We start from the raw sequence: 12,778 nt of genomic DNA, 5'->3' as shown, positions 1-12,778 counted from the left end.
TCACTGGTTTCTCTTTGTTGGTGTGGCGTAGGTGTAGTCTCACAGAGCCACGGTGGAACAAGGCCTGGGTTTTATTTATTTCAATAAAATGATGCGGCGCTCACTCGTCCGTCAGAAATGAAGCGGACACATATAGAGGAGGCTATAGGAGGGCAGCGATTCTCCAAATCCAACTAAACTCCGCACAAAGGCAAGCGAGAAGAAAAATCTGCTTCCTGGGATATTATTAGCAGAGCTGCTATTAATATGCGAGGTGGGATGCCAGTGGCAACAGATCTGAGGTGGGGGGTGTTGCAGTGTCCAGCAATTCAGCTCTACTGCTACTTAATAAGACCAGAGACGCAGCGCCTGATTCATTGATTGTTTAACTAATTTCAACTCAGACGTTCTCTCTGGACGTGAGTCTGTGAGAATCTTCTCCGCGAACGAGGAGAATTTCACCTGCGGTGTTTTTGTGTCTGACCTGTCTGGCCGTCAATAAACCGAGCGTCCTACAACCACAGTGAGGGAGAAATCTACAATGGGACTTTTAGTGTTCACCGTTTAGACGTGTTTTCTGTCCTGTGGCCTTCTGTTTACGGCCGCTGACGGCATTGTGAGGGAGTGAATGGGCGGAGGAACACAAGTGGCTGCAGGTAGACAGAGCAGAGAATCAAGGTAGATACAGTAGGAAGGGAGGAGAAGGATGGAAGGATGTGTGGGTGAGATACCGAGAAGAGAGGAGGAGGAGGAGGCGGCGGCGGAGAGACCGATAGTGTCACGTCTACTATTCAGCTCCGTTTGATGAGACGCCTCAAACGGCTGAAAACAGGAAAGACGGGCAGAGTAAAAGTGTAAAAGACCCCTTTCATCACGGCGACTTGTAGCCGCCCGTCGCCTCCCACTCACCCCTCCCTCCTTCCTCCTCTTTCTCACCCCCTGCACGAATAGATAAAACACATTCAATCAGAGAGAAACAAGTGACAGGGGAAAAATAAAAGAGTTCAATCACGCTGGCACTTCAAAGATGGGGATCGGGCTGGGGGGCCGGGGGGCCGGGGGGCTGGGGGGCTTCGAGGACAGTGTGCTAGTGGGCTGGTGCAGGCACCGTCGTGAACGGAAACCGCGCAAAATGTCAAATTAGTTTCACACGCTGACATAGTCTTTGCAGATTAGAAAAGAATCACACGGAGATTCACGGGTTCCTTTTTTTCCAATCATGGTTTTATTTAGGGAAAAGAGATTTTCCTGTTTCTTCTCTATCAAAGGACTGAAGTGAAACATGAGGAACCTGTCTCTCTCGTCTACTACATTCCATGTTTCTGGGTCACATGCAGTATCCCTCATACCCGGCCGCGTTGTTGGGTTCTCATCAGGATCAGGTCACGGAAAACCCAGCTGCAGCCGCGCAACAGCCAGCGTGTGAAACTGAGGTTTGAGCGTTGGTTTGAGCACGAAGAGCCCCACTCTCCTTCTGGAGATCTGGGCAGGACGAACAAAGAATAGATAGCATTATTGATAACCGTGAGCCTAAATCTGTATCTAACGCATGGAGGAGTTTCACCCTTCGGAGACAGCGAGCCGTGCGGCACGTTCCCCCCCAGCAGGCCTCTCAGGCTCACTTTACACACCCTGCGTGCAGCTGCCAAGCCAGCAGAGGCTGGCAGCCTGGTTAATGGTCGACTGCGGTCGTGTCTGCACCACAGCTGATGTGTTAGCACTGTGGTTAGCGGTCTGGTTGGAAGCTTAGCAGCCTGTTATTCTCTCAGCAAGTTGAACCATAAATGGGCAGCAGCTGCAATAGAGAAACCAACCCTGTGGTTATACCAGAGAGGGTGGTGGAGGGGGGCGGGGCCTGCGCTCAGGGTGACGGTGACGGCGATATTAATGCTTTTAAGAAGGAGGGGCAAGTGGGACTGGGTGTTTTCTGGTCAATTTGTGTGTGTGTGTGTGTGTGTGTGTGTGTGTGTGTGTGTGTGCGCGCATTGGACTGGATCAACTTCCCTGCATCGACTGCACACACGGCCTCGCGAGGCAGAGATGAAGCGACTACCGTGCTGCTGAAGTTGAATAGTGTATGAACATGCAGAAACACACAGTTTTATTAAGCGGTGACACAATAAAGAATTGCATATTTAACCACCGCTGGAGCTGCTGCTTGTGAAGTACTGGTACTGATTTAGGAGGTGAACACACCTTAAATCATCTGGATTTGTGGAAAATGAGCTGCTGGAATCTCTTCCATAAACAAAACATAGCGTGACTAATTTCAGGAGTTCAAAATGTGGAAGGTGCCTCATCCTGTTTGGGATGTGCTGCGATCATTACTGACAGTAAATCTCCTATTTGCTTTGGCTTCTTTTGATGTGTATCAGTAAACAAACTTTGCTTGTGATTACCCATTTCAGAATGAACCACGGCGCTTTTCAGCAGACACAATCCTTCATATTCAGGTTTATCTGGCATTTCCTCATCTAAGAAAACAGCCGAGCGGCAGCGACAACTGCATTCAGGCACCTGGAAACTCTCAGTCTCTCTCAGGCCCATTGTGCACCACCCAATCCCACCGCAGCCACATCTGACAAAACGTACTGGAGACGGTGGCGAAATCTCAAGTCTACAAGTTGTTCCAAAATAAGGCATTCACACACCAAACTCCTGAATAGGCGTCAGGACACTCCGAGCCTCTCTGCCGTTCCCGAAGCCCTCCTTCTTTAATAAAACATGCTTCTCCTCTGCAGACCGGCTACAAACAGCTCTCACGCCGGGGCACAAACTATCATTAGCAAATGGAAGGAGCTATCGGCTCTCAGTAAATGTGTGGCACAGCCGGCTTAGCACAATAGAGATAGGCTGTCATCCTGCACGGCGACCGGGGAACACAGCGGCTTTTAGAAAAGGGACCAGAGCTTCAGTATCAGGTAACCTGATTAAACGTAGGCGAGCGGAGTGAGAGACAAAGGCTGCTGTGAGGAAGTAACAATGGTTTAAAAAGGCATTGTTTATGCGTCTGCGCTTTCAGCAAAGTTTCCTTTTTCCTCATGCACTTCTCAATTGAGACACATCTCCCTGGAGCTGGTCTTAAATAGCATTTTATTGAATCTCTGCTGCTTTTATTTCACTTGATGTAGTAACAATAAAAACTCATTTGAACAGTTTCTTTAAGCACGTCATTAGTCTTTCTGCCGTTCTGATTTAAAGATGTCTTTATACAATCTGTGAATTTCTAACAGACATTAATTGTGGAAAACAAATAATCTGTGTCCAGGTGATGATATTACTGGAATCATTCGCTGTAGTTAAATGGCCCTATTACAGAAGTGGGCCATAAACAGAGATGCCCTCTGTGCTCCTACAGTAATTGCATGCTCAGAGATGGCACCGGAGTTTCTCAAGAGCCAACACAGCGGCCCAACAACCTGCAACAAACCAGTTGGCTTCGCGTTCTACTGAGCCCGCCACCGGTTGCGCAAGGTTTCATCAGGTGCAAAGCGGCTGGTGTAATTGTACAGGCTCCCTCCAAAATGCACAGCTCCCACCGTCACCTCTCACAGGCTGCAGATGGAGGCGCCCATACCCGCCCTGGCCCCGTCAGATAGCTTAGAGGGTCTAATCACGGGGAGGGAAGGAGCAGAATTGCGGCGCGCTAGCTGCCTGTTGCTAACACAGCTCCCGCTGCGCACCTCCTCCCACCCCGGCGCCGCTCACAAACTGGCAGCAGACTGTTTGCAGCTGACGAAAAACACCCGGCGCGTGCGTGTGCCGAGCAGAAAGCCCCTGCGTTCGGGGAGGGACGGCCTCGCTCCCATGCGGCCGTCGACGCTCATTCTTCAATGCGCGAGGCAGCGTGGAGCGCCGGTACGCGACGCGGGCTGCGGGAGTTATTGTGTCAATTGACTCCCTGTCTCCGTCCGCAGCCTCGTAGCTACATACTGTAAACGGCGTCAGAACGTAAGGTGAGGAGAATCGATAAAATCCTGCAGATTATTGCACAGTACTCGAAGGCACGCGGCGTGTGGAGAATACCTCCACTCCCGCTCTGCTAATGGCTGCTTGGCTCTTGAATTACAAGAGGGGAGTGGAGAGCAGAGTGCAGCGAGAGGGTTTCTCTACTTGTCTGTGCTACGATACTTAGGGCCGGGCAAATGCACCAGTACAAGCAGGCAGCGCCCGGGCCGGGTCGATAAATCAGTCACTGGAGTGCCTGCCTCGTGTTGGCCTTTTAAAAACTAAAGCAGTACATCTGTGGGGATTAAATAGCTAGCAGGGGACACGCACCGCGCCCCGTTCAGCCGCTGTATCCTTTACTGAAGTGCCTCTGTTTCAATTTGTCACCTTGAAAAATTTAATGCTGCTCAAGTGCAGCGCCGCATCGTACAAGGCTCTGCTCCGTCCCGGCTGGAGGGGTTCATATTCTGAACGCTGACTCAGCACGAAGACTTTCATACTGACCTGAACGTCGGCACCCTGATTGTTTACTGAGCTCAGAGCGGCACTTTCCTAGAATGAGTGTCTTGCTGTAGTTTACCAGAGTTTTTATTCAATGCAGCCCCAGTTTGAGAGTTAAGTCAAAGGTTCTGTGTTGAGCAAAATGTTTGAGAAAAAAAATTAAAGCAGGTCAAGAATGCAGATGAGCAGCAGAGAAGTTTATTATGCTGCAGGAGTCCACGGAGAAGTTTGTGTGTTTTTGTTATGATATGTATTGGAATAAATCTGAACTGACCACACTGACCTCTATGCGCTGGGGTGGATTCAACTGCAAACTTAACAGCATAGTAAGTTCTAGCCGGGGACGGATAACAGGGCATACTGTGAGATTCAGCTGTAAGTACTTCAGCTTTAATGATTATTTGCCTTGGGTATCCCAGAAATGTGAAACCTGTATCCATACAACTCCCACAATCCTTTGTCTGAAAATGCATTTCAATTTATTTATATTGTGAAGAAGGAGAAATCATAACAAAACTGGGTAAAACAAAGGTGCAAACTGGTGCTACTGAATAAAGTACTAGTACTTTAGGGTACTGTAAGTTCAGTAGTAGTAGTAGTAGTAGTAGTAGTAGTAGTAGTAGTAATAATCTACTATTGTTTCTGGATGCAGGTGTTTCTGGGATCATCTGACAAATCTAAATCATTGTAGACCATAGAGCAAACTACTACACTGCTTAATAGTAATTGTAGCTTTTTTTGTGCATTGATTCATTAAATTTGATTTAACAGTCACAGTAACTTCAAAGGTGAGATTTAAACCATGAAGCCAAAGCACATTGTTCTTGGTCGCTCGCTTTTTTTACTGACAGAACTGCTGTATCAAAGTGTGTGTGCTCATTCTTTGATGTGCACAGTCATTTCCTGCGATGTGGCGTACCTGGCAGTGGGCTCGCTCATTACACAGGGGCCTATTAAACCACGCTGCTCCTCCGATGGATCACAGGATCAGGATGTGCAGGGGTGGAGCCAGCGAGGCGGAGTGGAGATAATCAAACACTGTCACTGAGGCTGCTCCTATTAGAATATTGTAATAGCACTTCTAATGAGCAACACTTTACTGCTGGCTGATAATGCTAAGACGGTGTGTACACACCGCAGAGAGGCAGAATCCCATTTAAGACCCTACAGTAGACAAGACTGATGAAGGGTTTGATATCAGCCGTGAACAAACTGTGTTTGGAAATAAGCCCGGATTCAGTTCACTTCTTAAACAACGCACAGTGGAGTTAGATATTAAAGAAACAAGTGTGTGACTGGAAAAATACTACATTCAAAATCAAACCACCGCAATTAGAGGGAAACTACAGTTTTGACACGGACAGAAGAGATCAGGCAAAAGACTCAAAGTAAAGAATCCAAAATAAAAAGACGGATGAAACCTTTAATCACACGGAGGTGGAGTTAGGTTGTATGTGGTCATCGGCCACAACAACAACAGTAGACCACAGCTTCCAGTTATTGAATTCTGTAACTACTGGACCAGTTATCGCTATTTCATATGCCCTCTTTAGGATCAAATAGTGGATCTACTGTACTAAACATTAGAGTCCTCTCCTAATGAATTAGACTACAGGCAGCTGCTAATAACAAACTGCTAATCCAAACTAGATGCAGGTTATTAGTGCTTATTTTTGCCTCTGGCCAACTTTTAGCCACTTTCCTGCAACAAATATAGTTATAATGAAACTTCCATGGCCAACATTACACTAAACGACCTAAAACGTTTAAGTTGTGCTCCAATTAGCATGAGCACTGTAAAATCAACACAGCTCAGAGCGCACTGGCAGATACACCTAATTAGTCATCTGCTCAGCCATGTGACATTCAATAATGCTTGACACCAACATGCAATATTTCTGTCTTTTACAGAAAGCTACATTTCCTAGAACATATTGGGCAGAGCAGCCCCCCCCCCCAGCCCTCTAAATTGTGCAGATGAAGATAGCAAGGTGACAAGGTGGCCAGGGAGCGAGACAGGAGGTTGAGATGGGGATCAGGTTTTTATAAATCTCATTTCTGCTGCTGATTTATCAGCTCGCCCCAGTCCATGTCAGCCACACACACATGTGACCGGCATGGCAAAAGGCTAACTCATTAGTCTGCCTCATCACAGTAGGAGATTTTGCAAGCGAGCACGAGCACACACACACACACACACACACACACACACACACACACACACACACACACACACACACACACACACACACACACACACACACACACACACCGTCTCATCTTCTTTGCTTCCTTGTCTATTTCCCATTCTCAGATTTTTCCAATCAGTTTCTTTTTCCACTGCTCGGCCGATCCTCATTTCAACCCTTTCGTCATCTACTTCTCCTTTTTGTTCCTCATTCTCAAGGTCTGAGAGGTGGCCCTCTCCATCCAGGATTTAATTAAAGCAGTTTAAATGGCCAGGGGTGATCCTCATCATGTCATCCTCTTCCCTTTCTCTTTTCCTCTGGAGGTTAATATCAGACTAATCCACTCTTACCCCCCTAAGCCCTTCCTCAATAATGCATGGCTTCTCTCAGGTCACGCAGAGTGGCTGCCTTCCACACAGGCAGGCAGACGGACGGCCTGCGTTGTTTCTGTGACTGATGGACACACTGTTGTATATATGCTGAATAGATCTACAGTACGTTGCAGCACTGACATGTTGCAATTTCGTCAATTCCATTGATGGAGGTTGTTGACAAAGTATTTTATCCATATCCATATCCAGACTATTTAAAGTTACAGGTAGAGGTTGAATGTGGGTCAGTGGCATAAACAAAAACAAATGTTCCTGTAACTGTAAAATTAGTAATGCAGATGTTTGATACAGTATGTGGACCAGTGAATAAACCATGCGCAGCTGCAGACCCTTCAAACCGCCCATGACAACCTCTATGTAGATTAGTGGGGACATAAAGTTATAAAGGTGAGAGTCATGTTGAACTTTTGCAAAACAAGATCCATGCAAATGCTGAAAATGACATGTATGACGCAAAGAATAAGAGAAACCTAAATGAATTTGTATTTTCTGTGATAAAACATTTGGAAGTAGGAATAGGCCAAGGAAACTGCCATCGGTGCATCTGTAGTGTTGGCATTAAGAGGCAGTATTGTTCGGCGTAACTATGGCAACCAGCTACACAGAGTGGGTACTTTTAAGAGTACAGTGCCTGGTACCAAAAGCGAGTATATAGAGTATTAGCAGAGTTATATATCCTATAATTGAGGCTTTTAAGGTAGGTTTTTTATGAGACCCTCAAGAATTTTTTTTGATTAAATGACACCGTACAGAGAAACAAGCTGCTTAGAAGCTTTTGAGAAAAAAAAACAAAACAAGAAAATCTGTTCTACGAAGAATGTTCCCATTAAACTTTAAATCTTTAATTCAACTCTCAGCCGAGCTTGTGTTCTTATAATTCGGGGACAGAAAAATGGCCCTGCCAGTTGTTCTGTTGTAACCGCTTATTCAGATATATCCCCACTGCAATACAAAAGACAGGTACGCGCAAATGAAGGGAACGAAAATACCTCTAGGTGCTGTTCTTATGTTTAAGTGTCCATAGAACAGCAGCGGCTCCGGATGACAATCTGCTATTAAACGGAGCACATCTAATGACCTTTTCGCCAATAGCTCTGTGTGTGTGTGTGTGTGTGTGTGTGTGTGTGTGTGTGTGTGTGTGTGTGTGTGTGTGTGTGTGTGTGTGTGTGAGTGAGTGCATTTGTGCGTGTGTGAGTGTGTGTTGGAGGAGGAGCAGGTAGTGTTGGGCTGCTAATGAAGACAGGGATATACACGACAACTACCAATTAAAGTTGTCAGAGACAGTGTGCGCTCGGGGTCTGACAGTCTCCTCGCTCGCACAGCCGCTGATTTTCCTTTACATGCCTCGCAGTGCAATTACAGCCCAGTGGGTGTGGCTGGGTGGAAATTACCTCACGTGCCATTGTCTCTCCCTCCAATATGGATTTATAGTGTGCGTGTACAGAGAGCGCCACAGCTACCAATTAAATACACACTTGGGTTCACACTAATGCATGAATGTGTAGGAATCGCGAGCGTGGGGACACATATGCAGAATTTAGCGGAGGCTGTAATCTTTACCCCTGTGGACCGCCCTTCCTCCGCTCCCCTTTTAGTGACCATGAATCATGTCCTCCGAGAATTAAAAGACCACGGTTTGGGTTTCATTTACTAACCAGCGTGGCTAATAGCTGCTCCAGTCATCGCCACAGCCATAAATATCATTTTATGGCTGTTTTACATAATTTACAACAGGAAGCCATCACCACTTTACCAGACTGCCATCACCCTAATTAGAGTCTGAATCACATAATACAAATGTATGAGTTGGGTCATATTGACATGAAAAAGGGACTTTTTTGTGTAGCTGCCAATAATCTATTGTCTATCAGTTGATGGTTAAAACAACAGAACCAACATAACTTCCCTCATGGCTAAAAGTCAGTGATATCATCATTACCTTTTCAAATGTCAACCAGACACTAAACATGATCCCTATTACTACACCATAAAATTCACTCCTTCCTCATTTGCCCCTGCTCATACATCATAAACTGTACAGAGGCAACGCCCCAGGCTCAGGTACAGGCAGATCTCATTGGCTGTGCCACGACATAATAGCCACATGATGGGATTGTGGTTTAACCTTCATTCAAATCCACGGCTTGAGTTGCACTATGATTCAAAGTAGTGTCTTGAAGCCCAAATGGCTTATTGTCCCTAATATCCCTGAACACATCATACTGAAACAATGCTAACAATGCTGCTCAGGACACAATGTTACTCCATCTTTAGGATCGTGTATACAGTAGAAAATGGGGAAACTGGGGAGTATCACTGTGTACTGTAGGCTTTGGTCTGAGATTTACAACCCTGCAAAGAAATGTTGGGAGTGCTGTGCTATTGCCATTATAAGGGAATATGCAAAACAATATTTTGAATGTCACATCTTCCTGTGTGTCAGTATAATTTTGCATTTGATTATTAATTAGAACAAGTACAAAAACAAAAGGGAGCCGTGCTTCAAATCACAGGTTACAGATTGGAGAACAGCATCGGTTCAGAATCTAGATGTCACGTCATGCATGAATATGACATCACCACCAGACAGACACTAACTGGAGCACGTAGCACAAAAGTGGCTTCAATCGAGGTGATTTAAACTCAGCGTGTCATCGGGAGCGACTTGATTTTAGGCTTCTCCAAAACAGAGGTGTCTGTTTTCTTTAGAGCTTCAACGTGGTCAATAATTTGGCCATTAAATGACTTGAAATATCTGGTGCACTATAATCAATACTGCACTTCAGGTCCAAGAGTTTCTTCTAGAAAGCTTTGATCATACTATACATTCATTCAGGGAATTTTATGGCCTGTCACAGTTGGTTTGGAAGAAACATTCTGCACTCAGGTCAGTCCTGGTATTAATATTGTTGCTTTAATTTCTGTTATTACACAGTGAAGTACTTTAAAGTCAGAGTTTAAGCGGCTTCTCTACACAAAGATGAATAGAATGTAAATTTCAAACTTACTGAATGTCTACACAGCAGCAAAACAAATTCTGAAAGAAGGACCGTCAAAAGGGGGAGAACCCAAAGTGGCAACACCCCTGCAGTGAAGTAACAGACTGTAAGAGCTGAAATGGAGCTGACAAAAGGGGCGAGTATGGAAGAATTTGGAGGGGGATAAAAAGTATGTGGGTCAGGGTGAATCCAAAATGAGAATATAAGAAGGTGTGAAAGAAGCGGATGAAAAGCTTTCAGCAGGTGATTTTGCATGTGTGTATTAGACAGAAAGAAAGAAAGAAAGAGAGGATGCTGAGTCAAGATGAAAGCCTTTTGGGAGCATAATAATGGTGACCAATGCATTTCCTCCTAGCAGGGAAGACCAGAGCATGTGTATGACTGCATGTACTGTACTGTACTTTGAAGTACAGGTATTTGAAAGCGAGTCCCTGACTTTTCTGATTTGGCACCTGCACTGATTTCATGAGCATCTGTATTGAAGGTATACAGTCGGGTGAGAGTTGCAGCAATAATGCATCATGACGTTAGGATGTTACAGGAGCAAGTTAAAGTTTATTTTTTTAGAGTTAGTAGCCTCTAGCAGCTGCAGGGCGGTGCTGTGGTTGGGGAAGGGCGTGGACATGTCACACTACAGACACACGTTTGCCACCACAATCCTGTCTGTGGTTAGGAGCCAACATCTCATGGAGGGAGACCTGCCAGAATTTATAAAGCCATGTCCAGATAAGCAATGTGGACTCACTGGGGACACAGGCCAAGGGGCTTAGACCCCCGGCTAATTTTCTATTTAAGTGCTGCACAAACCCCCTAAAATCCAAGCCAAACAGAAAAGCACATTACCCACATCCAGGGGCATGCAAAATTCATTCTACATATAATTTTGCCACCTAAAAACCATACACTGTAATCAGTCCCTTGTGCGGTTTCTTTTCCATAATTTGCAGCTTGTAGCCGGGCCAGAGAAGAACGGCGCATTGTCTCGAAACTACCAGGTACAAAACATGATACAATGTCTAGTTTAGTCAAAATTCCTGCCTTCGGGGGTTGTCATGACAACTTGAAGGATGCTGGCGGCGTGTGTTTGTGTTGGCGGAGTACGGGTGGTGTATGGGGTTACGGTTCCCTCCCAAACCTGGGGTACTCAGGATAAACGCAGCCAATCAAAAGGGGATGTGGAGGTAATGAAGACTAAGACGCTGAGAGGCAGGGAGCTTTTAGAAGCCGCCATAATGCTGAGCACTTCAGACCTGCTCTCTCCGTCTTCCACAGCTCGCCGGATTAGCCGGCCTAGTCTCTATGGAAACCTTGCCCCACATGAAAACACAGAACACACACATGCACACGCACGCGCTGGAGATTTCTATTTCCCTCAGTTCAAAAATGAAACAGGATAATTTAAGTGCTACTTGTGATTTCCTGGTTTTTTGACATCGCTTTGCCTCATGGATGTGGTTATGGAGTCATCAGCTCCACTGAGGGAAAACAGGCCTGACTGCAGTCGACAGGCACACACACAAAGTCTGACTTCCGAGACCTAATGTCTCTACAAACTACTGCTAAAATGTTCTCGGGGTATTCGAGAAAAAGAGAACAGCGATGGAGTCAGACCGCTGCTTATCGGCCGAGGTTTCTGGATACAACAGAAATCTACAAGCTCAATTAATTTCTCACCTGAAGCTACGTTCTCTCTCTCTCTCTCTCTCGCCAGGCAGGTCCCTCTTCATCCTTTGCACACTGTAACCAATAACCTTCACTCTCCCCAGTAAGTTGGAGCTCAAGGGTTCGGTTTCGTTGGCGAGGCTGTGCAGCTACTGTATATGGAGCGGAGCCAGAAGGGCGGAACACACCCAAAGCATCTGGAAACACACATGCAGGTGAAAAGGAAGAACGTTTCACCGCCAGCTATTGTACGGCTCCACGTTTTATAAAATGTATTCATTAATTGTTCGAGCAAGTCATACAACAAATCATACATAGGAATCTGTAAACTGTGCGCTGACACCACTTTTCTATAACAAGCTCTTTGCTCTATGCATGAAGACGTCTCCCATCGCGTTAAAAACACATCCAGCAGGGACCGTGCTGCTGCTGGGATGGTGGTTTTCATCTGAGTGGGAATGTCTGACATACAGTAGAGTGTGTGGATACTGTATCTATGGAAACAAACGATGTGTAGCATCAAGAACTAACTCCCAGTGTTGTCTGATACGAGCTGAATGCATCTAACGTCTCCTACGCCCGCTGTTAAGTAAGATTCACCATAACAGGTACCCGAAATAACTGGAAGCTTGCACATCTTCACTCGGGGCGAGGAGAGGAAGCGCTCCTCGTCTCCCACAAAGCCTCCGTCTTTCAGCTGCTTTTCCAAGTTCCTGATTTGCCTTCTGCTAACATTCCCCTTGTCAGCATGTGATCAGATAAAAAGCAAGGGTCCAGCCCACGACGATAAGCCTCATCTTCAAAAACGTCTGGGTCTCAACGTTGAAACCTTTAGAAGTACTGGGCGACAGTCCACTCCTTTTGTCCCCGTCGGCTCAGCTGGACACTAATCTGTGGCTTGTCCACTGTTCATCCTTCGGCCCTTTGAGGATGGGACTTTGGGCCTGACCTTGCAGCTATAAGCCTCCTGTCAGGGTTCAACTGGAAGCAGTGGGAGTGGATATAGGAGTGGACGCGCGTGGGGGCGTATGGCAAGCTGTAGATAAAGACAGGATCAAAGTGTCCTGACGCGGTCCAGATCAGTCCTTCTGGTTGACGCCTCATCTCA

At 46.1% G+C, this 12,778-nt stretch overlaps 1 long non-coding RNA gene across 2 annotated transcripts in view; it reads right to left on the bottom strand.

Moving 5' to 3' along the window:
• Positions 1–1,195: 1,195 nt before the first annotated feature.
• Positions 1,196–12,778, bottom strand: part of LOC114861547 (uncharacterized) — a 147,182-nt gene continuing 135,599 nt past the window's right edge. The window contains exon 5 of one of the 2 annotated variants that reach the window (XR_003786821.2): positions 1,196–1,461. This is a non-coding gene — a long non-coding RNA (uncharacterized LOC114861547). Of the gene's footprint in view, positions 1,462–11,689; positions 11,868–12,778 lie in introns of those variants that run through there. The other variant, XR_008695512.1, reaches the window with a different exon arrangement.

Source organism: Betta splendens, chromosome 9, assembly GCF_900634795.4.
Source record: "Betta splendens chromosome 9, fBetSpl5.4, whole genome shotgun sequence".
Classification (NCBI taxonomy): Eukaryota; Metazoa; Chordata; class Actinopteri; order Anabantiformes; family Osphronemidae; genus Betta; species Betta splendens.
Note: the sequence above shows the minus strand (reverse complement) of the source record. Positions and strands in the feature narration are given on the sequence as shown.